A 26920-nucleotide genomic window follows, 5' to 3' on the forward strand; every position below is an offset into this window, starting at 1 on the left:
CGCAGCAATTAATCCGCATCCGCAAGTTCCTTATCCGCATCCGCATATATTTAAGTTTTGAATGAGTAATTAATAGTAATACACAGTGGTACTTAGAATTATCGTATGTAATGACATAGTTATTGTTATGGTGCCATTTCTGCGACAACTTAACAACTTTTTATATATACTAAGATGGTATCTGTTCATTCGGACATGTCCGAAAGAACAGACACCATCGGTGGCCATGCAGCTCGTTAGAATGAAATTACAATGATATGAACACCCTTAGTTGCTTACAGGTGTTGACATATGCCAACGGGGACAGATGAAAATGTGAGCCCTGACCAGGATTCGAACCCGGTATCTCCTGCTTACATGAAAGACACTCTATCCATCTGATGGTAGACAGTGGGCAGGTTTGCCACCCAGAGAGCACTTCACAGGCCACACAAAAGACACGGTCGCGGAAACGGATTAGGTGCAGGTCTCTTGGGTACAGCTACGTTGGTTGTAGCCAGGGGCTGAGGACAACAGACATCCGCTCTACCCGGACCCTGCAACAGACTTGAAGTTTTCAACTAACATTGCAACATACGTACTGGGCAGATGCCTTGCTCATTATCCGCAGATGACCTGCGGATATCCGCGCCAGTCGCGGTTTTATCCACCAAGTAACAAATACCGCTGATATCTGCAGATATATCCGCATCCGCGCAGACCTCTATGCATAGCCCTGAAGACATTGAATGGATAACAGTGATACAGTTTACAGTACAGGCAGAGTACTCATTTGTGATTGCTTAAATAATGCTGTTTCTTTGGCGGCTCACCAGAACATGCCAGGGGACCGACCCAGGTGGCCTCTACAGGGTGTTACAAAAAGGTATGGCCAAACTTTCAGGAAACATTCCTCACACACAAATAAAGAAAAGATGTTATGTGGGCATGTGTCCGGAAACGCTTAATTTCCATGTTAGAGTTCATTTTAGTTTCGTCAGTATGTACTGTACTTCATCGATTCACCACCAGTTGGCCCAATTGAAGGAAGGTAATGTTGACTTCGGTGCTTGTGTTGACATGGGACTCATTGCTCTACAGTACTAGCATGAAGCACATCAGTACGTAGCATCAACAAGTTAGTGTTCATCACAAATGTGGTTTTGCAGTCATTGCAATGTTTACAAATGCGGAGTTGGCAGATGCCCATTTGATGTATTGATTAGCATGGGGCAATAGACATGGCACGGGTACGTTTGTATCGAGACAGATTTCCAGAACGAAGGTGTCCCGACAGGAAGACATTCGAAGCAATTGATCAGCATCTTAGGGAGCACGGAACATTCCAGCCTATGACTCGCGACTGGGGAAGACCTAGAACGACGAGGACACCTGCAATAGATGAGGCAATTCTTCATGCAGTTGACGATAACCCTAATGTCAGCGTCAGAGAAGTTACTGCTGTACAAGGTAACGTTGACCACGTCACTCTATGGAGAGTGCTACGGGAGAACCAGTTGTTTCCGTACCATGTACAGCATGTGCAGGCACTATTAGCAGCTGATTGGCCTCCACGGGTACACTTCTGCGAATGGTTCATCCAACAATGTGTCAATCCTCATTTCAGTGCAAATGTTCTCTTTACGGATGAGGCTTCATTCCAACGTGATCAAATTGTAAATTTTCACAATCAACATGTGTGGGCTGACGAGAATCCGCACGCAATTGTGCAATCACGTCATCAACACAGATTTTCTGTGAACATTTGGGCAGGCATTGTTGGTGATGTCTTGATTGGGCCCCATGTTCTTCCACCTATGCTCAATGGAGCACATTATCATGATTTCATACAGGATACTTTACATGTGCTGCTAGAACATGTGCCTTTACAAGTACGACACAACATGTGGTTCATGCACGATGGAGCTCCCGCACATTTCAGTCGAAGTGTTCGTACGCTTCTCAACAACAGATTCGGTGACCGATGGATTGATAGAGGCGGACCAATTCCATGGCCTCCACGCTCTCCTGACCTCAACCCTCTTGAGTTTCATTTATAGGGGCATTTGAAAGCTCTTGTCTACACAACCCCAGTACCAAATGTAGAGACTCTTCATGCTCGTATTGTGGATGGCTGTGATACAATACGACATTCTCCAGGGCTGCATCAGCACATTAGGGATTCCATGCGATGGAGGGTGGATGCATGTATCCTTGCTAACCGAGGACATATTGAACATTTCCTGTAACAAAGTGTTTGAAGTCACGCTGGTATGTTCTGTTGCTGTGTGTTTCCATTCCATGATTAATGTGATTTGAAGAAAAGTAATAAAATGAGCTCTAACATGGAAAGTAAGCGTTTCCGGACACATGTCCACATAACATATTTTCTTTCTTTGTGTGTGAGGAATGTTTCCTGAAAGTTTGGCCGTACATTTTTGTAACACCCTGTATAAACAGGACTGTGAACTGTATGGACACCGGACACAGTAGACCTTTGGAAAAATCCTCCCAACTAAATTTATCATTAAGCTGTAATCCCAAAAATTTAAGCCTCTCAATGTCTTCTACCTGCCTATCATTATATTTTAGATATGTACTGGGAGACCACCACTTACAAGCTCTGAGCTTGTAAGTCTAGTTACAAAGAATTGGCTTAGAATCATTTATTAATGTCCATGAAAATTTCATTAACTGATATTTTTAAAACTACTTGATTTGCCATTAAGTGATATGTTGGTATCATCTGCAAACAAAATAAACTTGGCATCCGGTAATGTTACTGGGGAAAGCTCATTAATATATACAAGATAAACCATGTAGGACACCACATATAGTTACTTCCTAGTTTGATGATGACTGATGGCTTAATACATGACAATTTGGTGTTAACAACCTGTGTTTCCTTTCAGTGAGATATTATATGAACTATGGTCCAGCATTCCCCATTACACAATGATGTTCTAATTTACTTAAAAGGATATTGTAATTTACACAGTCAAATGCCTTGGACAGATGTCTGAATATATCAATAACCTGTAATGTATTATGTAATGAATTAAACTTATTTTTCTGTATGTGATAAATAGCCTTGTCCATATTGGAACCCTTTATAAATTCGAATTGTGAGTGATAATATACAGAGCGATTCTTATTCAGTTTTAAAAACCTCTGAAGCAATGTACATTATGCTGAGACAAGTATACATTATAAAAATAAGTGTACAATTTGTGTGCCACTAAAACTCAGAAACGAGCCTCCCAGTACAATCAAGGGAGTTACACAGTGTGGTAGCCTTCTATCCCCCATCCATGAAGAAGGTTCCCATTTTTACCTGAGGGGCATGCTTTGGAAGGTGGGCTGGGAAGTTTCATCTTCTAGAAATTTCTAGAACATTCCAGAACATTTGAGAGTAATCCTGAATATTTGAGAGCATTCCACAGCATTCCAGAACGTTCCACAGTGATTCAGGTTGTTCTGGAAAGTTCAGTAATAGTCTGGAGCATTTGGGAAGATTCCAGAATCTTTGGGAACATCTGAGAATCTCCCAGATCATTGTGGAACATTCCAGAACACTCTTGAACATTGTGGAATGTTCTGTAACATTGTGGATCATTTGAAGCCTTTTTTGGTATGCTCTGGAGTTCACTACTGGTGGAGCTACGCAATGGTAGGAGTAGATAAAGCAAGATCCGTCATGGGTTAGAATGTCAGTGTCTTATCAGTGATGAAGGCAGGAACCGAAAAAATAGTGCAGTGAGTGAATAAAAACAGTGAAGTGTGAGTAGTCAAAGTGATACAGTGACAGAGTATAAATCAAAAATAAAGTATGAAAAGTGTTCAAAGGACACTTAGTATAATTGTTGATAAAAAGTTGATTTGATTTATATTTTAGACAATGTCCAAACATAAAAGAGGAAGAGATCTTGCCAGTTCTGAAGCAAAATGATGAAAAGAGAAAGAGCAGCAAAGAAACAAAATGGACACAGTGTGAAGCACATATAAGTTCCCAACAAGCGACAGCAAGCACTGTGAGAAGCAGAGAAACTGAAGAACAAGGAAATGAACAGATTGAAGAATCAAGAATTGAGACATGATCTTATAATAAGACTGCAAACTCACGTCGGCCATGAAAATATCACCCTACGAGAAGTGCAGATGAGGGCAAGTAAACAGTACAACCTAACAAATGAAGTACTCCACTACGACCTGATGAATGAATGTAACAAACAAACAAACAAACACAAACACATCATAATCAGAAAAACCTCTGCCAATTTTGGAACAAAAGAAATTCAATAGAGAAACACCTGGATTCTGTTGCATGAATGGAAAAATTCAATTACCACCACTGGAAGCACCTCTGCAGGAATTTTTACATTACATGACTGAGGAAACTCCAGAATCAAATCACTTTCTTCAAAATATAAAATAATACAATGCCTGTTTCCAAATGACTTCTTTCAGTGTCATTTTGATCAACAGTAGCAGAGATGAAATGCATTATGCTTTTCCCATCCAAAGACAAATCGGTCACTTCATCGGATCCTTACTACCACTAACCAACAAAGACCATAAATTTCTGCAAGTATTGAAAATGAAAAAATATAAATTGATCATTGATGCACAAATATCAGTGGATTGAGATGAGCAGTAGTCCAAGATGTACAGATGATCTTACACAGTTACAGTCAACTGAATCACACATTCAAAACAGCAGTACACCGAATAGTTTCTGATGACTATAATTCAAACTGATAAAAGTCCATCTGGAGAACATGAATGTCGAGTCAATGAACCTCAGATAGATGTAATTGTAGACAATGGAAACACAAGCTGTGACGTAACGGTACAGCAAAGAAGAGGAGGACTACTTTCCATTGGAGAGACACACCTTTCATGTGATACCCTTCAATATCCATTAATATTTCTGCATATAAAGGGCAGATATCATTTTAAATGTGAAACAAATCCAACTTGAAACAGGTGTAGAAATAACAAAAATATTCTCTTCCAAGGAGTTTTATGCTTACCCTTAATGATCAAAAACAGTGGAACATACAATCACATTCTCAACACTCGCTGTTTACTGAAACAGTTCCTGCTATATCTGTATGCAAAAATAGAAGCAAAACAGATGATTTACATAAGAGTGAATCAGGAGAAACTATGCACAGAACAACATCCACTTTTGAGACACAGTCATAAATGCTGGAAACATTGATAACATTGGAACAGTGGTAATCTTCCCCTCATCATACTTAGGAAGTCCAAGACACACATACGAATACAATCAAGATACCATGACCTACATAAGAAAATATGGGCAACCTGACCTCATTCACATGCAACTCATCGTGGCCAGATATCAAAGAACAACTAAAATACTGACAAGCCCCCATGCATTGACATGACATAATAACCTGAATTTTCCAAAAAAACAGACATTTATTGAAGTCATCACAAAATACCACATCTTTGTAACCATTAGATGCTGGATGTGCATGATCAAATGGCAAATATGAGCACTGTCTCACTCACACAATCTCGTATGCCTACACAACAGAATTCATCGTACTCATATTGACAAAATCATCCAAGTTGATTTTCCCAGTCCACTCAGAGGATCTGAAACTGCATGACATAATAGTGTAAAACATGATTCACGGACCATGTGGACCATTAAACCCCAATTCATTGAAACAATACTGGGACAACACACAACCCAGAGTTGATGGCTATCACAAATACAGAAGACAATCACTGAAAAACAGTGTCTTTACAGGATTGAACTGGAAATAGATAATCGATGGGTAGTACCATACAACACACTACTTCCCAAAATGTTCCAAGCTCACATAAATGTAGAATACTTCAGTTCAGTGAAATCTGGCAGATATATCTGTAAGTTTGTGAAGAAAGGCAGTGACATGGGAGTATTTCAAATAGTCAAAGACAGTGAACAACAAAACAGAAATGATGATATCCTCATGTGCCAAATGGGGAGATACATCAACAGGAATGGAGCAGCTTGTTGATTTTTGGTTTTCCATTATATGAACAGAAACCAACTGTGCTACATCTAACAGTATATTTGGAGAATGGACAGAGAATTTACTTCACAAAGGACACTGCCAGAAAAGTTGCAAGAAAACTCTCTCAGAACACAGTGTTAATGGATTTTTCTCAACTGTACCAAACGGATCCATTCACAGAAACATTATTATAGTCCGACGTCCCTACCTGTTGTATGTGGAACACAAGAAAAATCTTTCAACAATGAAAACAAGAAATTCCAATTGCAGATCATCCAGGAATCATGAAAATTGGTACATTAGGTTGGGTATAATCCCTACATCCAAACAGTGCAGAATGTTTCTATCTCCAGACGCTGCTACACGAAATATGTTTACAATTAACAAAGTGAATAGACAGACTTTAAATTATTGTGACATCAACATCAAAGACTCTTGCTTCTCTCATAGTCAGTTCAGTTATATGTAGCTTTCTCTCAAGCAGGAAATAAGAAAAATTTGTACATATATACCCCAGATAACAAAACAAACAATGTTGTTTATAAACAAGTGTTATAAATAGTTACAATATTTTATCAATAAATTTTTATTACATTTTTTATTTTAAAATTTATACTTTTATTGCAGCTACCACAGGATCTCATAACTTCCTGAGCGAAGCCAGGTACCGCAGCTAGTTTAATGTAATACACATGGGGCCACAAATGGCAGGAAATACCAAAAAAGTGGATGAAAAATGTTGTACATGTGATGTCACCAGTTGACATACCTTACTGCACGTGCAGTGGTTGAACTTGTCGATCCTATTCTCATCGATAGGGGAACAATGCTAGATATCACTCGTGCTGGGGAGCTCAGTTTTCATTCTTGCATTATCTGATGTAAGGCAGTAGTGTTTGCAGTAGGGGTAGCACAAAACTATGATGAATCCTTTCACATTCATGTCTTTTTTCTTGTTCTATATCTTTATGGCACTGTGTGTGAGTTCATCCATCTCCCTACATGCAAGTTCACATATGAAATAGCCTTCCATTTGCATATTTCAGAATTTTTTAATTCATTGCTGTTGTTAATACAAAAAATAATTGCTGTGACTTTTGCAGTGACCTTCGTACATCCAGTTTCTTATATATGTACTTCAGCATATTTCTGCCAATTTGGAAATACTCTAGTGGTAAGAAAAGCCTGAACAAAAAACTTAATCTGTTACTAAACTTTGGAGAACAGTCTTTAATTAATTTTGTTGCTTTTTTATCATATCTACTACAATTTTTTGATTTTAAAGATTTTAAGGGTAATTTTTCCTGATATATATATATATATATATATATATATATATATATATATATATATATATATATATATATATATATATATATATATATATATATATATATATATATATATATATATACCAGTGTATCATTTACTCTTAAAGCTGTGTAATCCTCTTCAATTCTGGTTCTACTGGTCTCCTACTTCACTGTATCCTATACTGTTTTTATTTTGTTACCAGATGTGACTGTCTTTTTCTCATAATGAGTTTGCTTTGATGTCTGTATTACTATCTCCAGTATTTTGTGATATGTCATATAATGAGCTATAGCATCAACCTCAGAGCTGTTTCTGATGGGTACAATGTCCTTTTTGCTTTACAAGATACCTTTATTTTTTGAGCAATCCTTGGATTTTTTTGTAGACCTTAATTTAATTTTGGTTACTTTTTTTTGGGTGGGTGGGGGGTGTTGCACTAAGGCGAGGGCTTCTTTAATAAATGTGTTTTATTTTTCATTCATATCAGAAACACTGCACAGGCAGTGGATAAACTTGTAGAAACATCACAAACACAACACGTTACCATGCTTAACGAGTGTAGGAAAACTGTTGGCATTCAAACCAGCTTCCAGTCTTCTTGGAATGGATAAATACAGGTCTGATATGGTTTTCAAGGAAACCTTTTACCATTCTTCCTTCAAAGTAATGGCAAGTCCAGGTAACCGTGATACAGGTGGATGGCACTCACACATCATTCTCTCCACAGTATACCACAAAGGCTCGATAATATTGGGATCTGGTGAATGTGGTAGCTAGGGGAGATGCAGCAATTCATTTTTGTGTTCATAAAAATAACCGTGGACGACACAAGCTATGTGAGAAGGGACTCTGTAGTCTTCAAACAAAGCACCACCATTGAGGAACTAGCATTGAACCATGGGATGGACCTGATCAGCCCAAATAGTTATGTAATCCTTGAGAGTAATGTCATCTTGTAGAGCGACCATTGGGCCCATGGATATGGCTGCCCAAATCATTACCAAATCCCTGCCACTCCTGGGACATAAACTCAGCCAGAATTTAGGAAACAGTGTGAAATAAGACTCATCCAAGCAAATGACATGTTTCCATTGCTACCAAGTACCAGTTTTATGGCTTCAATGTTATGTTTTCCTGTTACAGACATTTGCACCACTGATGAATGTTGAGTGTATTTTAATTCTTCCTTTGCAATTTATAAGAGAATGTGTTTTTTTGTTACCAAAGACATTTCATTTTATTTACGTAAAATGTCATCAGTGGTCTGTAATGAAAGATTTTCAATTTGGCTTGAATTCTAGTTTGGAAAACAGTTCATAAGAAATATGTTGATTTTTAATTGTAATGCAAAGTGGAGGATGGAATAACAACAGTACAGTGAAAATAATTTATTGCCATTCACCACATAGAGGAAGCACTGAGTTGCAGACAGGCACAATGAAAAGACCGCAATACATGTAAGGTAGACAAAAAAAAATGGAAAACACACACATATTCTCACAAGCACAACTCACACATATGTGGCCACTGTGTCTGAGCACTTGCTTGTGTGTATGTGTGTTTTTTTCCATTTCTGAACGACTTTTTTATCTGAAAGCTTTAATGTTTAGCATTCTTTTCATTGTGCCTGTCTGTGATTCAACATCTCCTCTATCTGGCAAGTAGCAATCCATCTTTTTCACAACATTGTTGATTGCTTCTTATGGTGTTTCATTCCTGATTTCTTGCTCACCCCGGGAAACGTCATCTGCTAGCATGTTTGTGGGTTATTTCTTTATTTGGTACTACTGACTCTGGTCTAATCCCATACTGTTTTTCAGAACGGTGCATTTTTTGTTGTCAAACACAACACATCACATCTTTTTGGCTAAATATGTACAGAGTTAACACATTTGCAACTAGTTTTTCTTTTAGCTGAAATTGTTTTTTCCTTTTTTTTCTGCTGTTCATCGTATTTGTGTTATGCCATTCATTTATGTTACTATGTGTTTATTTAATGTGTAAGAGAAATGAAGGAGTAGTGAAGGAGTTGAAAATCTGAATGGTGAGTAGGTCAGGGATGAGGTAAATACGAGTGAAATGAAATGTGAGTGCACTGCAGTGGGATTAAGAGTGATGGAGAAAAGGGCAAGGACCAAGAGGTAAAGTGAAATGCTGGGTAGTGGGTGGCAAGTAGAGTGAGAGAGAATTAAGAATGGGAACAGGAAAATATTTTGATGTTTTTCATTATGTGATGGTTTCAGTTATTTTATCCATTATCTGGTGTCCAATATTTATTCAGTCAATGTGTAATGGTCTATTGTGTGTTAATGCTTTTGATGTATGGAAGTTTTCTTTTTGTGTAGTACTTGGTCTACAACATTCCTGTTTAAAGTGGTCTTCAAATATTGTGGTTTGTACTGATGCCCTGATGTTCTCTTTACATCATGTGTCAAATGTCCTGCCAGTCATCTAAATGTAGATTTTTTCAGTCCCCACAATGAATTGGTATGTACCAGTTTTTTGATACCTGCCCAGTTTTGATTTTGTTTTAGGGTTTCTCTAAATTTATTTATCTTAGTTCATCTGAGAATCATCTCACAAGTACATGGGATTTGTTACAGTAATACAGTGCAAATCAGTATGCTAATGTATGCAACACATAGCATACACAACATGCCTTTTCAGGCTAGGACAGGTAGCTTATGGGATGGGACTGGTGCGGCCTTGATCAAGGAACAGTCCCAGCATTTGCCTTAGCGATCCATGGAAATCCATATTAGGATGACCGGACCGAGCAACTCCATCCTTCCGAATATGAGGTCAGTGTCTTAACAGCTGCACTGCCTCATTTGTGTTGGCCCTATTGTATAATGTTCCTTGATGTACACAAAATTTATTTTAGATAATGTGCAATATAAAACATAGTTTCGTTTGTCATTGTCGCAGACACTGAGAAAATCTACCAATTACTCCTGACTGTGAAGATGTTTGTGTGCCCCTTGCTTCAAATCCACACTCTGTCTTCTCCACATTCAACTACGTGCCACTGTCCACCTGAAAAACTAAGCCAACGGGCATTACTATCATAAATTTTACATCTTGAGATAAGATCTCCTTTGAAAACAGTAAGCCATAATCATGTATTGAAATGCAACAAGGTGCAGTAGCTATCCCCTTTCATCACTATCCACTACACTGGGTCCTCTAAGAAATCTTTAATTCTGTAATATGCATTACTTATGAAGAATGTTTTAGCTGCCTTTTTAGACCAATGTGTTTTAGTAATCTTTTTCAGTTTGTTTGGCAATTTACTGTACAATTTTATCGCAAGATGTAACATGCAGTTTTGAGTTTTCTTCTCCCTCTTTTCCCCCCTCTTGAAAATATAACTCCACAGTGGCTCTTGTTCTGTGACTATAAAACTATTAGCGCAGTATTTACAGCACTATTAGTGCAGTATTTAGTAATATTTTCCATGATATGGTAGATTACTCACTTGGTGCAGTAAGGATGCCCATTTACTACTTTGAGTTGTTATTCTTACGGGCCTTTTGTGCAGATTAAAAATTGTGCTCATGTTTTGTGCCTTTGAATCCCAGAAAAGTATCACATGGCTAAGAACTGAGTGTATGTAGGCATAATATGTCACGACAGCCACCACAAGACACTGACTGTCACAAACTGATGCTAATACCCTAAGAGCATAACATGCTCATAACATTTTTTTTGTCAGTATTTTTTATGTTCATTCCATATTTGCTGACAATTAGTGTTCATTCCTAAAAACCTTGTGTTTGTTACACATTCAATAGATTTATCATCTATGCTTGACATGAAAGAGTTGTTTCCCCTCTTTATGCTGAATTGCCAAGTTCAAATCCTGGCCTTGGCACAAATTTTCATTTGCAGCTTCAGCTGCATCATATATTATTTTGTAACTGAATGATATTTTTGCAGCAAGCAGTACTCTCCAGTATATTTTTTTTATAGCTATGACAGTACTCAAGGAACTGTAAATTAGTGCAATGTTTTTGCAAAGAACTGAGAAATTTAAGTGTGTGAGGACTTTCTAATACCATCTATTTTACTCAGGTGCTGCAGTAGAAATTGCTGCTTTTGGAAATGGGTCCAGAAAAATTGATTTAAACCATGTACAGAATCTAGAGAACTTAGCATCTACATTGCTTTCCATGTACACTTCATCCCAGGTTTTACCAGTCAATGCCCTAGAAAAAGCATTTATTTTATGGTCTGAGAAAATTCTTGTGTAGGCCTGCCGTTTTGCAGGTTTCACCGAGCCTGTCTTTAGCTGTAATATCTGACAGCAATGGTCCGAAATGCCAACTTCTAATCTAAATGCTTCATAGCAGGGCTTCCAACCCCTTAGGGGACCGCTGGCTCTTTCTAGGGGGTCTGCAGCCACATTTCACCAAATCGTGTAAAATAATGCGTTAAAATTATTGAATAAAAATGTAAAAATCAAATTCATCACTATTTTGTGTGTTTTTTTTTTTTTTTTTTTGTTTTTGTGAAAAACATGTGTACTCTTACTTCAGGTCATATTCCCAAGCAGCCTTTGCAGTTCCTAAGTGAGAACGCATACACAGTTTAGTGCCAGAGAATGCGGCTTCTCTGATTGACTGTTTTGCAATAATACGGGGTCGTTTGTGCGCAGGCTCATGGCGCTAGATGCGCTGAAACCTTTTATGCATGCACGGAGCGAGCTTTTTCGACCAATCACAGCACTCGCTGGCTTGTATGTGGCCCCAGGCATCATTAAATGTTAAACTCGCTTTGTCAGTGCACTACCTATTTCATAAGTTGATTTTTGACTAGTTTATTGCTTCTAACATGGATCGGTGGCTGAAGTCAGGATCATTGGAGAAGGGTGCAGGTCACTGCTATTGTCAAATTTCAAGCATTCAAGAGGAAAATCAATTTTTGGGCATGTGTCGAGGAGGGGGAGGTCGAGTGTTTTCCTCTTCTCAAGGAGTTTTTGAAAATAAAAACATTGGCACTTAGGAAAATTTTTTTCATCCTGGAACATCTCCGAAGCTTGATGTCATTGTTGGAGCATTATTTCCCCAACAGCTGAAGATGAGAAGCTGCAGAAATACGAATGGGTCATCAACCCATTCACTGTATCCAAAAAGCCAAACATTCTATCATCGAATGAATATGAGTTGTTGATAGAAATTGCCACAGACCCTACCTTGAAATCAAGTTTTGACATTGACTGTTACTCACACTTTTGGATCCATTTGGATAACAAGAAGTACTACCCCCTTGTTGAAAAGGCAAAACATGTACTTCTTCCGCTTGCCGCAACATACATGTGTGAATCTGGACTCTCCATCTATGCTAGCCACAAAACTAAATATCAAAGCTGTGTAGATGCAGAACCAGACATCCATCTTCACTTGTCAAGAATTGAATCCAACTTTTCAGAGTTGTGTGAGCATAAGCACCCTCAACCATCACAGTAGGATTCCATTATTATTCCTGCAGACTCATCTATAGAAAAGAAGAAATCATTTTTCTTCGTATATGCTCAGTGAAAGTATCTGAACTATAACACTGTAGGAATTTTGTTTCTGTCTTCTACCATTTACAAAATAATAATTAATTGAATTCTGTTGGCATTGATGTTTTTGTTACGAAAATTAAAATGATCTCTGAAGCTAATTTCTTTTCTTTATAATATATTCAGTCCTCTCAGTTAAAAATATGGCCTGCCTATACTTCAATTACAATTACTTGCTATTACTGTGACACTATATTTTGGCAACTGGCTGCGAGCGTAAAAAAAAGAGGACTTTTCACGTGCCACCTTGTGAAAGGTAAACCACCTCTGCCAAAACTGTTTCCTTTGAGGAAAAAAGTCTTATGTTCTGTGAAATGCTTTGCTTTCTTATATAGAAATAAGAGTGTCTGTTTGTTTGTTTTCCTGATTTCTTTACAGTCGAGGCTGACTGCCACGATATAGTATCCAAGTTGTCAGCTGTGGCTAAACTGTTGCCAGGCTGCCTGCCAGTTGCCAGCTACCAACTGACAGTACACTGTTGCGACGCCACCTGCTAGCTGCCGGCTATGAACTGACAGCTGCCATTCAGTAGATAAGCAAAGACGTAAAAATAACTAGATTTTCCGACCTGTTTACATGGGCACGAAAATCGATTGTGGAACTGGAAAACGGCTTTATAAAAGTAGATTTTCAGAATCGATTTTGAAGTGTTTATCTGGCCAACCAAAAGGGGAACTGGGACATCGGCTTACGAAATCCGGTTTTGGAAACACATGTAAGCTGGTAAATGTATTCCCACACAGTGCCACATTGCACACCAGACGTCACAAAAGTCGTTTAAAGGCAATTCCGTGGTCCCTTTTTTCTTCACAGCCGCGCGGAATGGCCGTGCAGTCTACGGAGCCATGTCGTCGTGGATTGGTGGCCGCTCCCGCAGGAGGTTAGAGTCCTCCCTCGGGCGTGTGTGTGTGTGTGTGTGTGTGTGTGTGTGTGTGTGTGTGTGTGTGTGTGTTTTGTCCTTAGCGGAAGTTAAACTTAGGTTAATAGTGTGCAAGAGTAGGGACTGATGACCTCAGCAGTTAAGTCCCATAGACTTTACGTGCAGCTCCAACGTGTTGAAATGGGAACATGGCACTTTCATTAAGAAGCTTTCAGTTCCCATGGGTTTTGCTCTGAAATTTAAAGTTACTGTGCTCTTGACTGACTATGGGTCTGCCAGCTGAAAAGGTTGGGAAGCCCTGCTTTTTAGCTTTCACTGTCTGTATCCATAAGCACATAGTCTAAAAGTGAAGCCAAACTTTTTGAGACTCATTACCATTTGTGCCACTCCAAAACTGCTTGAAATGTTTAGGAAATTGTTACTAATTTCACTCTCAAAACCTGTGTCAGTATTTATGTCTTCACATAGGACTTCAAATAATTTGTTGAAGAAGGTGTTCCTATCACAGTAGGTGAGTGATAGACACCCAGAATATTAACCTCTTACATGCACCTCTCACTTCATTATTTCAGTGGCTGCCAATTCAAAATGTTCTAACTGTGGTCAGATCGTCTCTAACTTTAAAATATGTGTCAGCCCAATGTAGATAAATGATTACCCGCCCTTTGAGATAATCCTATAATAGCAACTTGCACATTTGTATAATATATCAATTGAAAATCCTGGACGTAATGTAACAATACTGTGAAAAGGATAGTTGCTACTCACCATATAACTAGCAAAGATGCTGAGTCACAGATAGGCACAACAAAAAGACTGTCACAAAACAAGCTTACAGCCAACAACACCTTGTCAAAAATAGATGTCAGATGCGCATGCGCCCACCAACCCACCCACCCACCCACCCACCCACCCACCCACCCACCCACCCACACACACACACACACACACACACACACATAAAGATGATGTAACTTACCAAACGAATGCGTTGGTATGTTGATAGAGACAGTAACAAACACAAACACACACACAAAATTCAAGCTTTCGCAACCCACGGTTGCTTCATCAGGAAGGGGGAAGGAGAAGGAAAGACGAAAGGATGTGGGTTTTAAGGGAGAGGGTAAGGAGTCATTCCAATCCCGGGAGCGGTAAGACTTACCTGAGGGGGAAAAAAGCACAGGTATACACTCACACACACACACACACACACACGTATCCATTCGCACATACACAGACGCAAGCAGACATTTGTACGGGCAAAAAGTTTGGGCAGAGATGTCAGTCGAGGTGGAAGATCAGAGGCAAAGATGTTGTTGAATGACAGGTGAGGTATGACTGGCGGCAACTTGAAATTAGCGGAGGTTGAGGCCTGGTGAGTAACGGGAAGAGAGGATATACTGAAGGGCAAGTTCCCATCTCCGGAGTTCTAACAGGTTGGTGTTAGTGGGAAATATCCAGATAACCCGGACGGTGTAACACTGTGCCAAGATGTGCTGGCCGTGCACCAAGGCATGTTTAGCCACAGGGTGATCCTCATTACCAACAAACACTGTCTGCCTGTGTCCATTCATGCGAATGGACAGTTTGTTGCTGGTCATTGCCACATAGAATGCGTCACAGTGTAGGCAGGTCAGTTGGTAAATCACGTGGGTGCTTTCACATGTGGCTCTGCCTTTGATCGTGTACACCTTCCGGGTTACAGGACTGGAGTAGGTGGTGGTGGGAGGGTGCATGGGACAGGCTTTACACCGGGGGCGGTTACAAGGATAGGAGCCAGAGGGTAGGGAAGGTGGTTTGGGGATTTCATAGGGATGAACCAAGAGGTTACGAAGGTTAGGTGGACGGCGGAAAGACACTCATGGTGGGGTGGGGAGGATTTCATGAAGGATGGATCTCATTTCAGGGCAGGATTTGAGGAAGTTGTATCCCTGCTGGAGAGCCACATTCAGAGTCTGATCCAGTTTGAGGGGATGAGGAAGTGACTCTGGTAATTTGCTTCTGTACCAGTTGCGAGATGCGAAAGCTGTTTTCAGGTTGTTGGTGTAATGGTTCAGGGATTCCGTACTGGAGCAGATTCGTTTGCCACGAAGTCCTGGGCTGTAGGGAAGGGACCGTTTGATGTGGAAAGGGTGGCAGCTGTCATAATGGAGGTACTGTTGCTTGTTGGTGGGTTTGATGTGGACGGATGTGTGAAGCTGGCCATTGGACAGATGGAGGTCAACGTCAAGGAAAGTGGCATGGGATTTGGAGTAGGACCAGGTGAATCTGATGGAACCAAAGGAGTTGAGGTTGGAGAGGAAATTCTGGAGTTCCTCTTCACTGTGAGTCCAGATCATGAAGATGTAATCAATAAATCTGTACCAAACTTTGGGTTGGCAGGCCTGGGTAATCAAGAAGGCTCCCTCTAAGCAACCTATATATACGTTGGCGTACGAGGGGGCCATCCTGATCACCAGTTGCTTTCTAGTTCACCTTTATCTCTCCCCATATATTTTTATTTTCATTTTCATTTCAGCCTCATGTTACACTTTCCACCTTCTAGTACCATGTCACCCTCACAACACCCCCACAATGACCCCATTATGTTTTATTTACATTCCCTCCACAAACATGCCTTCGCCCTAGCCCGATTACGCTCCCATATTTTATTTACTCCGGCTTGTCTCCCCAAAGGCCTCACACTTAAAGTTCCCATCTCTGGCTGTAACCCTTCTTTCCATCAGTCCCTATACCAGTTCCAAACTGAACAATCCATTGCCCTCACCCACCTAATCCTTCACCTGCACATCAACTCAGCCAATGAACACACCCGTCAACTCCTATCCTTAATAAAAGTCCTCAATCTTTCCTCTCCCACATCCACACTGGCTGTTCAGAGCATCCTCGTACAGGCCAACCGCAACTTAGAACAGCATGCCAACCTCCCCCTCAAAAAACTACCCAATCTCCTGGTTTCCCACTTCCGGAAAGGCAACTCACTGACCCTTCACAACCTTTCCAGCAAACCTCAATCTCCTCTCATTGCACACAGACCCAGTCTCTCCCATCTACTCAATCTCCCACTTCCAGCTCCACTCCCACCATAACCTCAAAATTCTAATCAACACAATCTGGAACCACAACACCCTAATTCAGTAGTTAACCTTTCCTCCAAACCTCTCTCCCAATCTGCAACCTCTGTCCTATCCTCACCTTCAGCCCTACTCCCAAATTCAACCAAACAGCCCTCGTCAAAGATTTACTGCCCTACACTCATACTCTCTGCTGGAAATATCACTTTGCCATGAAGAAAAATGATCCTAATCTTACTCCTAATGATCCAACTCCCCAAGACACTATCCAAATTGAACCCTGCCTGGAACAGTTCCGTCCTCCGTCACAGCGGGACCCACTTACTCTTCCTCAAGATCACCCTCTCCAAAGCTTCCAGGAATTTCTCACTTCCAAGCTTGCCTCTCAATCCTTCTTAAAAAACCTTAATCCTACTCCCAACAACATCACCACTGCTGAAGCCCAGGCTATCCGTGATCTGAAGGTTGAACGATACATCGTCATTCTTCTGGCGGACAAAGGTTCCACGATCGTGGTACTTGATCGTCAGGAGTATGTGGCTGAGGGACTGCGTCAGCTTTCAGACGACACTACATACAAAGTTTGCCAAGGTAATCCCGTTCCTGATGTCCAAGCAGAGCTTCAAGGAATCCTCAGAACCTTAGGCCCCCTACAAAACCTGTCACCTGACTCCATCAACCTCCTGACCCCACCGACACCCCGCACCCCTACTTTCTACCTACTTCCTAAAATTCACAAACCCAATCATCCCGGCCGCCCCATTGTAGCTGGTTACCAAGCCCCCACAGAACATATCTCTGCCTACGTAGATCAACACCTTCAACCCATTACATGCAGTCTCCCATCCTTCATCAAAGACACCAACCACTTTCTCAAACGGCTGGAATCCTTACCCAATCTGTTACCCCTGGAAACCATCCTTGTAAACATTGATGCCACTTGAAACTTCCTGGCAGATTAAAACTGTGTGCCCGACCGGGACTCGAACTCGGGACCTTTGCCTTTCGCGGGCAAGTGCTCTACCATCTGAGCTAGCGAAGCACGACTCACGCCCGTTACTCACAGCTTTACTTCTGCCAGTATCTCGTCACTCCGCTGCAGAGTGAAAATCTCATTCTGGATTGATGCCACTTCCTTATACACAAATATTCTGCATGTCCCGGGCCTCGCTGCGATGGAGCACTTCCTTTCATGCCGATCACCTGCCAACCTACCTAAAACCTCTTTCCTCATTACCTTAGCCAACTTCATCCTGACTCACTACTTCTTCACTTTCGAAGGCCAGATATACCAACAATTAAAGGGAACAGCCATGGGTACCAGGATGGCCCCCTCGTACACCAACCTATTTATGGGTCACTTAGAGGAAGCCTTCTTGATTACCCAGGCCTGCCAACCCAAAGTTTGGTATAGATTTATTGATGACATCTTCATGATCTGGACTCACAGTGAAGAAGAACTCCAGAATTTCCTCTCCAACCTCAACTCCTTTGGTTCCATCAGATTCACCTGGTCCTACTCCAAATCCCATGCCACTTTCCTTGTCGTTGACCCCCATCTGTCCAATGGCCAGCTTCACACAGCCGTCCACATCAAACCCACCAACAAGCAACAGTACCTCCATTATGACAGCTGCCACCCATTCCACATCAATCGGTCCCTTCACTACAGCCTAGGTCTTCGTGGCAAACGAATGTGCTCCAGTACGGAATCCCTGAACCATTACACCAACAACCTGAAAACAGCTTTCGCATCCTGCAACTACCCTTCCGACCTGGTACAGAAGCAAATTACCAGAGCCACTTCCTCATCCCCTCAAATACCCAGAACTTCCTACAGAAAAACCCCAAACGTGCCCCACTTGTGACAGGATACCTTCCGGGACTGGATCAGACTCTGAATGTGGCTCTCCAGCAGGGATAGGACTTCCTCAAATCCTGCCCTGAAATGAGATCCATTCTTCATGAAATCCTCCCCACTCCACCAACAGTGTCTGTCCGCCGTCCACCTAACCTTCGTAACCTCTTGGTTCATCCCTATGAAATCCTCAAACCACCTTCCCTACCCTCTGGCTCCTACCCTTGTAACCGCCGCCGGTGTAAAACCTGTCCCATGCACCCTCCCACCACCACCTACTCCAATCCTGTAACCCGGAAGGTGTACACGATCAAAGGCAGAGCCACATGTGAAAGCACCCACGTGATTTACCAACTGACCTGCCTACACTGTGAAGCTTTCTATGTGGGAATTGAAGTGTTGGCAGAAGAGCCAACACCGTGTTGCTAGAGGAGGCCAAAATGCACCCGTTTAATTACGCGCAGACTGGCGTGAGGTCTGGAACAGGTCAGAGAAATAAGACTAGCAAGACAGGAGGTAACTGGTATAATACTTAACTTTAATCCACAATTGGTGAACATCTCTCTTGACAGTACATCATTTCCATATTAAAATAAACTGGTAATGGCACCTTGCTAGGTCGTAGCAAATGACGTAGCTGAAGGCTATGCTAACTATCGTCTCGGCAAATGAGAGCGTATTTGTCAGTTAACCGTTGCTAGCAAAGTCGGCTGTACAACTGGGGCGAGTGCCAGGACGTCTCTCTAGACCTGCCGTTTGGTGGCGCTCGGTCTGCAATCCTGACAGTGGCGACACGCGGGTCCGACGTATACTAACGGACCGCGGCCGATTTAAAGGCTACCACCTAGCAAGTGTGGTGTCTGGCGGTGACACCACAGGAATGACCAGCAACAAACTGTCCATTCAGATGAATGGACACAGGCAGACAGTGTGTGTTGGTAATGAGGATCACCCATTGGCTAAACATGCCTTGGTGCACGGCCAGCACGTCTTGGCACAGTGTTACACCGTCCAGGTTATCTGGATACTTCCCACTAACACCAACCTGTCAGAATTCCGGAGATGGGAACTTGCCCTTCCGTATATCCTCTCTTCCCGTTACTCACCAGGCCTCAACCTCCGCTTATTTCAAGTTGCCGCTGCTCATACCTCACCTGTCATTCAACAACATCTTTGCCTCTGTACTTCCGCCTCGACTGACATCTCTGCCCAAACTCTTTGCCCGTACAAATGTCTGCTTGCGTCTGTGTATGTGCAGATGGGTATGTGTGTGTGTGTGTGTGTGTGTGTGTGTGTGTGTGTGTGCGAGTGTATACCTGTCCTTTTTTCCCTCTGAGGTAAGTCGTTCTGCTCCCTGGATTGGAATGACTCCTTACCCTCTCCGTTAAAACCCACATCCTTTCGTCTTTCCCGCTCCTTCCCTCTTTCGTGATGAAGCAACCCCTGGTTGCGAAAGCTTGAATTTTGTGTGTATATTTTAGTTTGTTTGAATCGAAACATGACTGCGTTGCGTCGTTTCATGATTCGAGGGTCAGCAACTGATAAAAAAAAAGGGGCCCCCCGGGTCCCAAGGTCGCGATGGCGGCATCACTGTCCCGCCGAGATAATTTGTCCTTTTAGGACAATTATCTGAGCAAGCACCCACGCCAGCAAAAGGTTGCCCGACACGTGCTGTTCGATAATGTAATGTATATAAAAGGTGGTAATGATTTATTTATTTTAGTCAGCAAAATGTCTTGGGTAAATCAGTATTTAAGCACGGGCAACCATGGCTCTATACAATACGACGGAGGTGTTTTATATCCGGGACCTGAGGAAGACATTGAAATGGGGGAAAGAATTCCATTAACAAATGTCAATCGTTCTCGTAGCAGTAATGATATTCGAACAGTGCAAAGAGAGGATGCTGCTGATCGTATACGGTATGGCCATAATGCAGCATACGACGATTTGGATACGAGTGGCGAAACAGTTGAATTTGAACGCGTGCCTGAAACGACGCCAGAAGAAAGTAATCTTGGAGTGCGGCGGCGCCGCCCAAATAGACCACGAAATCGTGGTCGAGGTCACCCGAGTGCAGATATAGCAACCTCTAGTGAAACAGTGCCCTTGTTATCTGAGAGTGTCATGGACGGGGCCGCAATTAGCACAGCTGGTGTTACAACATCAGGGCAGATAGCGATAGCGGCGGGCGCGACGACTGCTGCCGCTGCCGGTGTTGCTTACGGCGTTAAAAAAGTAGTTGAACGTGTACAGAACAAAGGATATACTTTACCTGGTAGTGATTATGTAGGACCTGGAAATCCTATAAATATAGACGCACCGCGCAGTGGAGCAGATGCCATTGCTAAAGAGCACGACGTAGGATACGATAATTTGCTAAAGGAAGCACGGGAACGACCATTTACAGAAGAAGAATTTAGACAACGAGTTCAACAATTGGATGCAAAAGCTATAATTGATTTTGCAATTGACTGGAGTCATACACGAAATTGGCATTCATTTGTTGGAAAGTACGGACTGAAATTGAAGACAGCTGTTGAACAACGTATCGGAAAAGCTTTGTACCCACAACAACCGAATGCCGAAAAAACAGGTATGTAAATTTAATTTTTGTTGTTTATAATAATTTTTTGGTTACATTTTTTAATTGTAACGTTTCTTGCCTTCAGAATTATGAAATTCCACCGTGGGAACGGTCTAATTGGGAGTTTATGCATGAAGGCCAGAAACGGTATGCCTATGAACAACGGCTAATGTCTCGTGTTCGCCATGGTTTGCCTATAGATCACGACTGCCCATCAACATCTGGTTCAGCCACTGGAACAAGTTCTGTAGACGAACATCACGTCGACGAGGAAGTATCACATAGCGAAGAAGACGAAGACGAAGACGGACCAGAAGAAACACAACAACATTCAGAACCACAACGTTTGGTACCATACTCTGACAGTGACGAAGGTATGAGTTCGCCAATGCAGGTAGATTCAGGTAAACGACAGGCTGCAGCAGGTCACTCTGGTGGATCTAAGAAAAAAAAAAACGTTAACAGGCACCGCAGCACCATCTGCTAATGTACTGGGTGATTCTCCTAATACTCGTATTGATCCATTACCTGCTCCTTCTATATTAGATACCGGTAACATAACAAGATATCGCAAAGTTCATAGATTTTTCACATACGGATTAGCATACAAAGTGATTGAACATGAAAAAGCAGTATGTATGATTACTCCTTTAGCAGAAATTCCCATTGATCGGCCATTTTTGTATATGACGCCTTCTGAATTCGATTTATTACCTGATGGTAGTAGAATTGTTCATTGTTCTGTAAAAGTAATTGCACGTAATCCTAGAATTGCTTTTCCGACTAATTCAAGTGATACAGAACTTGCAACATTAAATCAAAATAAGAATATGATTACAAGTGTAGGTATTAATTTGAAAATACCTGGTATTAATGTAAAGCCTACAGCATTTACTGCAAATGCACCTATGGAAACTACTTCCATAGATCATAAACGAAAGTTTGATTCCATTTGGAAGTCATGGTATGGTTATAGAAATGATGAAGCAGACTTTCTTACAAAAGTGCCTGCACATCAATTTGGACAACCAGTTAATTTAAAATATTATTATGCGTGTGTTTCTAGCTCAAAAGATAAGGGTTTACATAATTGGGGTTGGAAATGTGTACAGTCTTGTGTTTCTGAAGTAGATGCAGATGCACGAACAGGAAGTGTTATTGTTGACTATACATATACACCAACATTAGGTTTTCTGAAAATTCCAAAAGTAGCTAATGTTGATATGTTTCCTATTACAACTACTGCTCAAAATGTAATTCAAAGGTATAATATTAATGCTGATAAGCACTGTAATCCTTTTATGTCATGTGATAGTTTTTCTTTAACCCCCTTTGAACCAGCAAGAATGGAAGAACAGTTAGTAGGAGCAGTTACTCCCGTCACAAATGCAGAAGTATCAGGATATAATAATTTAATAGAAAAAGCTGATATTGCTTCTGCAGGGTATAATATTAGACTTCATGATACAAATGTTCAACCGAGCCTACATGTAGGCATTAATCCTACATATGCTTTAAGTACAAGTAGTTTAAATAATGATGTTACAAAATATACTGATACTCAAATGTTGTTTGAAGTTATTGCAGAATGTTCAGTTTATGCAGATGGTCTAGAGACACATTACCCTAGAGCAAATGTATCAAATGTTCAAGTTTCTGATATGATTTATATGTCTAATGTAAAAAGGAATGAGGAATCATCTGTTTATAAGGGTCAATATGAAATTAAACAAATGTAATTTGAAATGTAACAATTATACTTTATTTGTATTTGTTGTAATAATTGTCAATAAAATATACATTGTACAAATTCCTCTCTTTTATTTAATAATCAATATTATACATTTGAAGTAATTGAAAGAAAGCCAGAGGATACGGCTTTTTACAAGCATTTTTTAACTCATCAAACTTTCTCCACCTAATTGTACGTACACGAATATCTTTAAAATCTGGGTGAGAACAAATAACTGGTTGTGAATTTGAAATTAACAATAACGGAGTACGTCTTAATATAGCGTCTCCTTTGTACTTCACTCTAATATTACAAGCAATTCCTTCACACACTTTTTTAAAATCCTCAATTGCACCCTCCTCTACTGAAATTTCATTACCAACAATGATACGTCTATTAACAGCATCTTGCAATGCAAACTGATTTGTTTTATTATTACAACGTCCAATGTGGCCAACATTTAAACCAAGTGAAATTATACAATCAAAAAACCAATTTTTGCCACTATTTGGTGGACCAACAATACATAACGTGTTTAATTTTTTATTTGGTACATATACACTTTCTTGCCATTGATACAATCCTTTTTTATTGAACCAAGATACAAGATTTGTTAAAAATTTTGTAACCTCGTCAGTATCATCTGCACATTGAAACAATAAAAGTTTATTTAGCCAAGCAAGAGAATCCTGAAGAGTATAATAGTACTCCCAAACATTTGTGGAATGAGAATAAAAAATATTATCTTCAGAACCAGAACACAATAAATTCTCTAAACCATGTAAATCCAAATCATTTATGGTTTTTTTATATAGTTCTAAACCCATATCCAAAAATCGTTTGAATTTTGGGTCAATCAAATTAATAAAATATGGATGACCTGATGGTATTACATTCACTAAATTTTCTGGTGGTATACAATTGTATGACATTAATATGGAAAGTACCTTTTTTGCCATCGTTTCAGGGTTGCACCTTTGGTAGTCAGAGATTGGCTTGCGCTTTGTATGAGGCCATTTACGTGAGCCATCTCTGGTGAGTTCTTGTTGCAACTAATCCATTCTTATGAACCACTCTTTCCCAAATCTGTTGAGGTGCAGACCGTGTCTAGCGTAGACCTATCTCCTGATAGACTCAATTGGCACCCCTGCAATGTGTGCCTGGCCAGTCGTCATCAGTAGCCTCTTTAGCTCTTCATTGATGCACCTTACAGCACTACCAAGAGGAGGTCAATTATGTCACCAGAACACCTTTTCTGTGCTCACGTTGGTACGAACAGTTAGGGAAGCTATCTTAATCAGGTCACAACCTACATTGTGTGCCTTGTCTCTATCCAAGCTGTCCCGTGACCCACCCACCTGTCCATCTCTTGTGAGATCCTTACACAAAGGATCTAAATCCTCAATCATCTGATCCAGCCCAACACTCGGCTTGAAAATGCCCAGGATAAATGTATAAATGTGATGTGGTTTGTTTGTTTCAACATTTATGTCTTTACTTTTCTGTTGAGTTTATCTACTAATGTTTTTTTTGTATCCATTTGTAATACTGTCTGTTTCATAGCGTAGTCACAAATGTTTAGCGGGAATGTTATTGAGTTTGTTCAGCCAGTAGATGATTGCAGCTTGTGATCCGTGGGTGGTTTGAGGTTGCATTTACTATTGTTTATGTTGTTGTTGGTTTACTGTACATGTCAAATTAGTGGTTGTGATTGTCTTTTATGCCTAGAAAGTTGTGTGTTTCTACTGTTTTAAACCTTATGTTCTTGAGTATATGAGTTAGTGCATAAGTTTGTAGTGTTTTTCCAAAAGTTTAATAAGTCAACAGATACACATTACAGAGACTTTATTCATTAATCACATATTCCCCTTTACTATTTACAAGTCTGCCAATGCTTGGGTAACTTTTGGATTCTGTGAGTGTAGAAATCACATTGTTTTGAGGTGAGGAACTCTTCGAGCCATGTTTACAGTGCATTTTCATCTAGAAGGAAGTTACTTGGCTGTTCTATAGAGAGTGGAAAAGATGGGAATCTGAGGGCACAAGATCAGATGAATATGGTGGGTGCAGAATGACATCCAAATACAACTTACGTACGGTGTTTTTTGTCAGTCTATCAGATCGCGGGCAGGTGTTATCATGAAGTGGCATCTTCGTGGTCGTTGTTTTTGGAGTATGTCTGCAAGATGTTTCAGTAGTTGGCAATAAATGCCAGCTGTGATGGTTACACTTTGGGGAAGCAAATTGTAGTATATCACACTGTCACTGTTTCGTTTGTTGATTTAAACAAACTTTTGATAGTATTAATAGGGCAGCATTGTATAAAGCACTCAAAGAATTGGGCACCTGTGACAAGTTAAGAAGTTTAGTTGAGTTTCAATGAAGGACACAAAGACAAAAGGAAATGTGATCAACGTAATGACAAAGAGCTTTAACTTTACAGACTGAGTGAAAGAGGGTGAAGGTGTCTTTGCAGTCCTGTTCAACTTAGAACTGTATAGGCTGATACTAAAAATAAACAAGAGAGAAACTATAGTGATAAAGTCCAGTCATATGTGCATATGCATAAATATTGCAATCATGGCAAGAAATGCAACCCTTAAAGAAATGTATTGAAAATGGAAGCAGGAGGAGCAAAAATTGGACTTATGATAAACGAAAACAAGGTCAAATAATTAGTATCCTCCAATGCTAATGCACTAAGAGCATCAAATGACCTGAAGGTCTCTAATGTATGTTTTAAGGCTGTCAGCTGCCTCCATTATTTAGTTGTCTTCTTAAACAGGGATAATAATGTGAGACTGTAGTAGAGAAAGGATACATTCAGGAAACAGAGGATATTATGCAAATTTACGGATGTTCAAGAATTCTCTAATTCAGCCAAGTTAAAAGTATACTGTGGCCTTGTGCGGCCAGTATTATATAGGGGTCAGAAATATGGCCTGTGACAGAAGCAGATACGAAAAATCTAAGAGCATTTGAAAGGGAAACACTGTGAAAAATATATGGGTGTGAGAGAGAGGCAGAGGGTTGGGGAGTAAGATTCAACCATGAAATACAAGAGCTTATACAAGGGAAAGCTATAGTGAAATTTATTAAATCTCAAAGAATAAACTGTTTGAGATGTGTGTAGAGGATAAAGGATGTTAAGATGTCCAAACAAATAATGAAAGGCAGATTGTGTTCCACCAGAAGGAAGGGTCAACCAAGAGTCAGATGGCTTGACACTGTGTTGGTTGATCTTACCAAGACTTCGATCCGAGGATGGAAGAAAGAAGCTGTGGTGTCATTGTAAGACACCACTCATGTGCTGGCTGTCAAAAGCCCACCAGGATTAATGTCAGTATTTTGTGGACCCTGAGGGGTGGCACTAGTTAGCCAGTATATTTAAATCAGGCATTGCATCTTCCCTCTCCGAAAAGACTACACACCACCAGCAGCTTCTCCAACACTGCCATAAAGGACACCGATGACAGTGCTTGGGGGCAAGTTGGTCAGTGCTGATCATCTCCTCAGCTCAGCTCAGCTCCATTGAACAGTGCCTACTGAAGTCATAGTTGTTTAGGTCTGCAAGAACTAGTGCAGCTAGATAGATAGTTTACTGTTGAGTTGACAAAGACTTTATTCAGACTTAGGAAATGCTTGTTATATTCTGCATGACTGCTTCTGAGAAGATAAGTAAATGTGTTTGATTATTCAATTATAGTACTCTCTATTGACATTACATAGTGTGCCCAGCTACCCTGGTGTTTCTCCTGCTTCCTAGACTATGAGTTACTGTTGTGAGCACTTGGGGTACAACAGTAAGTGGAGAACGGAGATATATGGATGAAGATAATTGAGGGAGCTGATGACCATCAGGGGATGCAGTGCAAAAAATAAGAAAAAAACACAT

This window comes from Schistocerca nitens, chromosome 2 (genome assembly GCF_023898315.1).
Source record: "Schistocerca nitens isolate TAMUIC-IGC-003100 chromosome 2, iqSchNite1.1, whole genome shotgun sequence".
Taxonomy (NCBI): Eukaryota; Metazoa; Arthropoda; class Insecta; order Orthoptera; family Acrididae; genus Schistocerca; species Schistocerca nitens.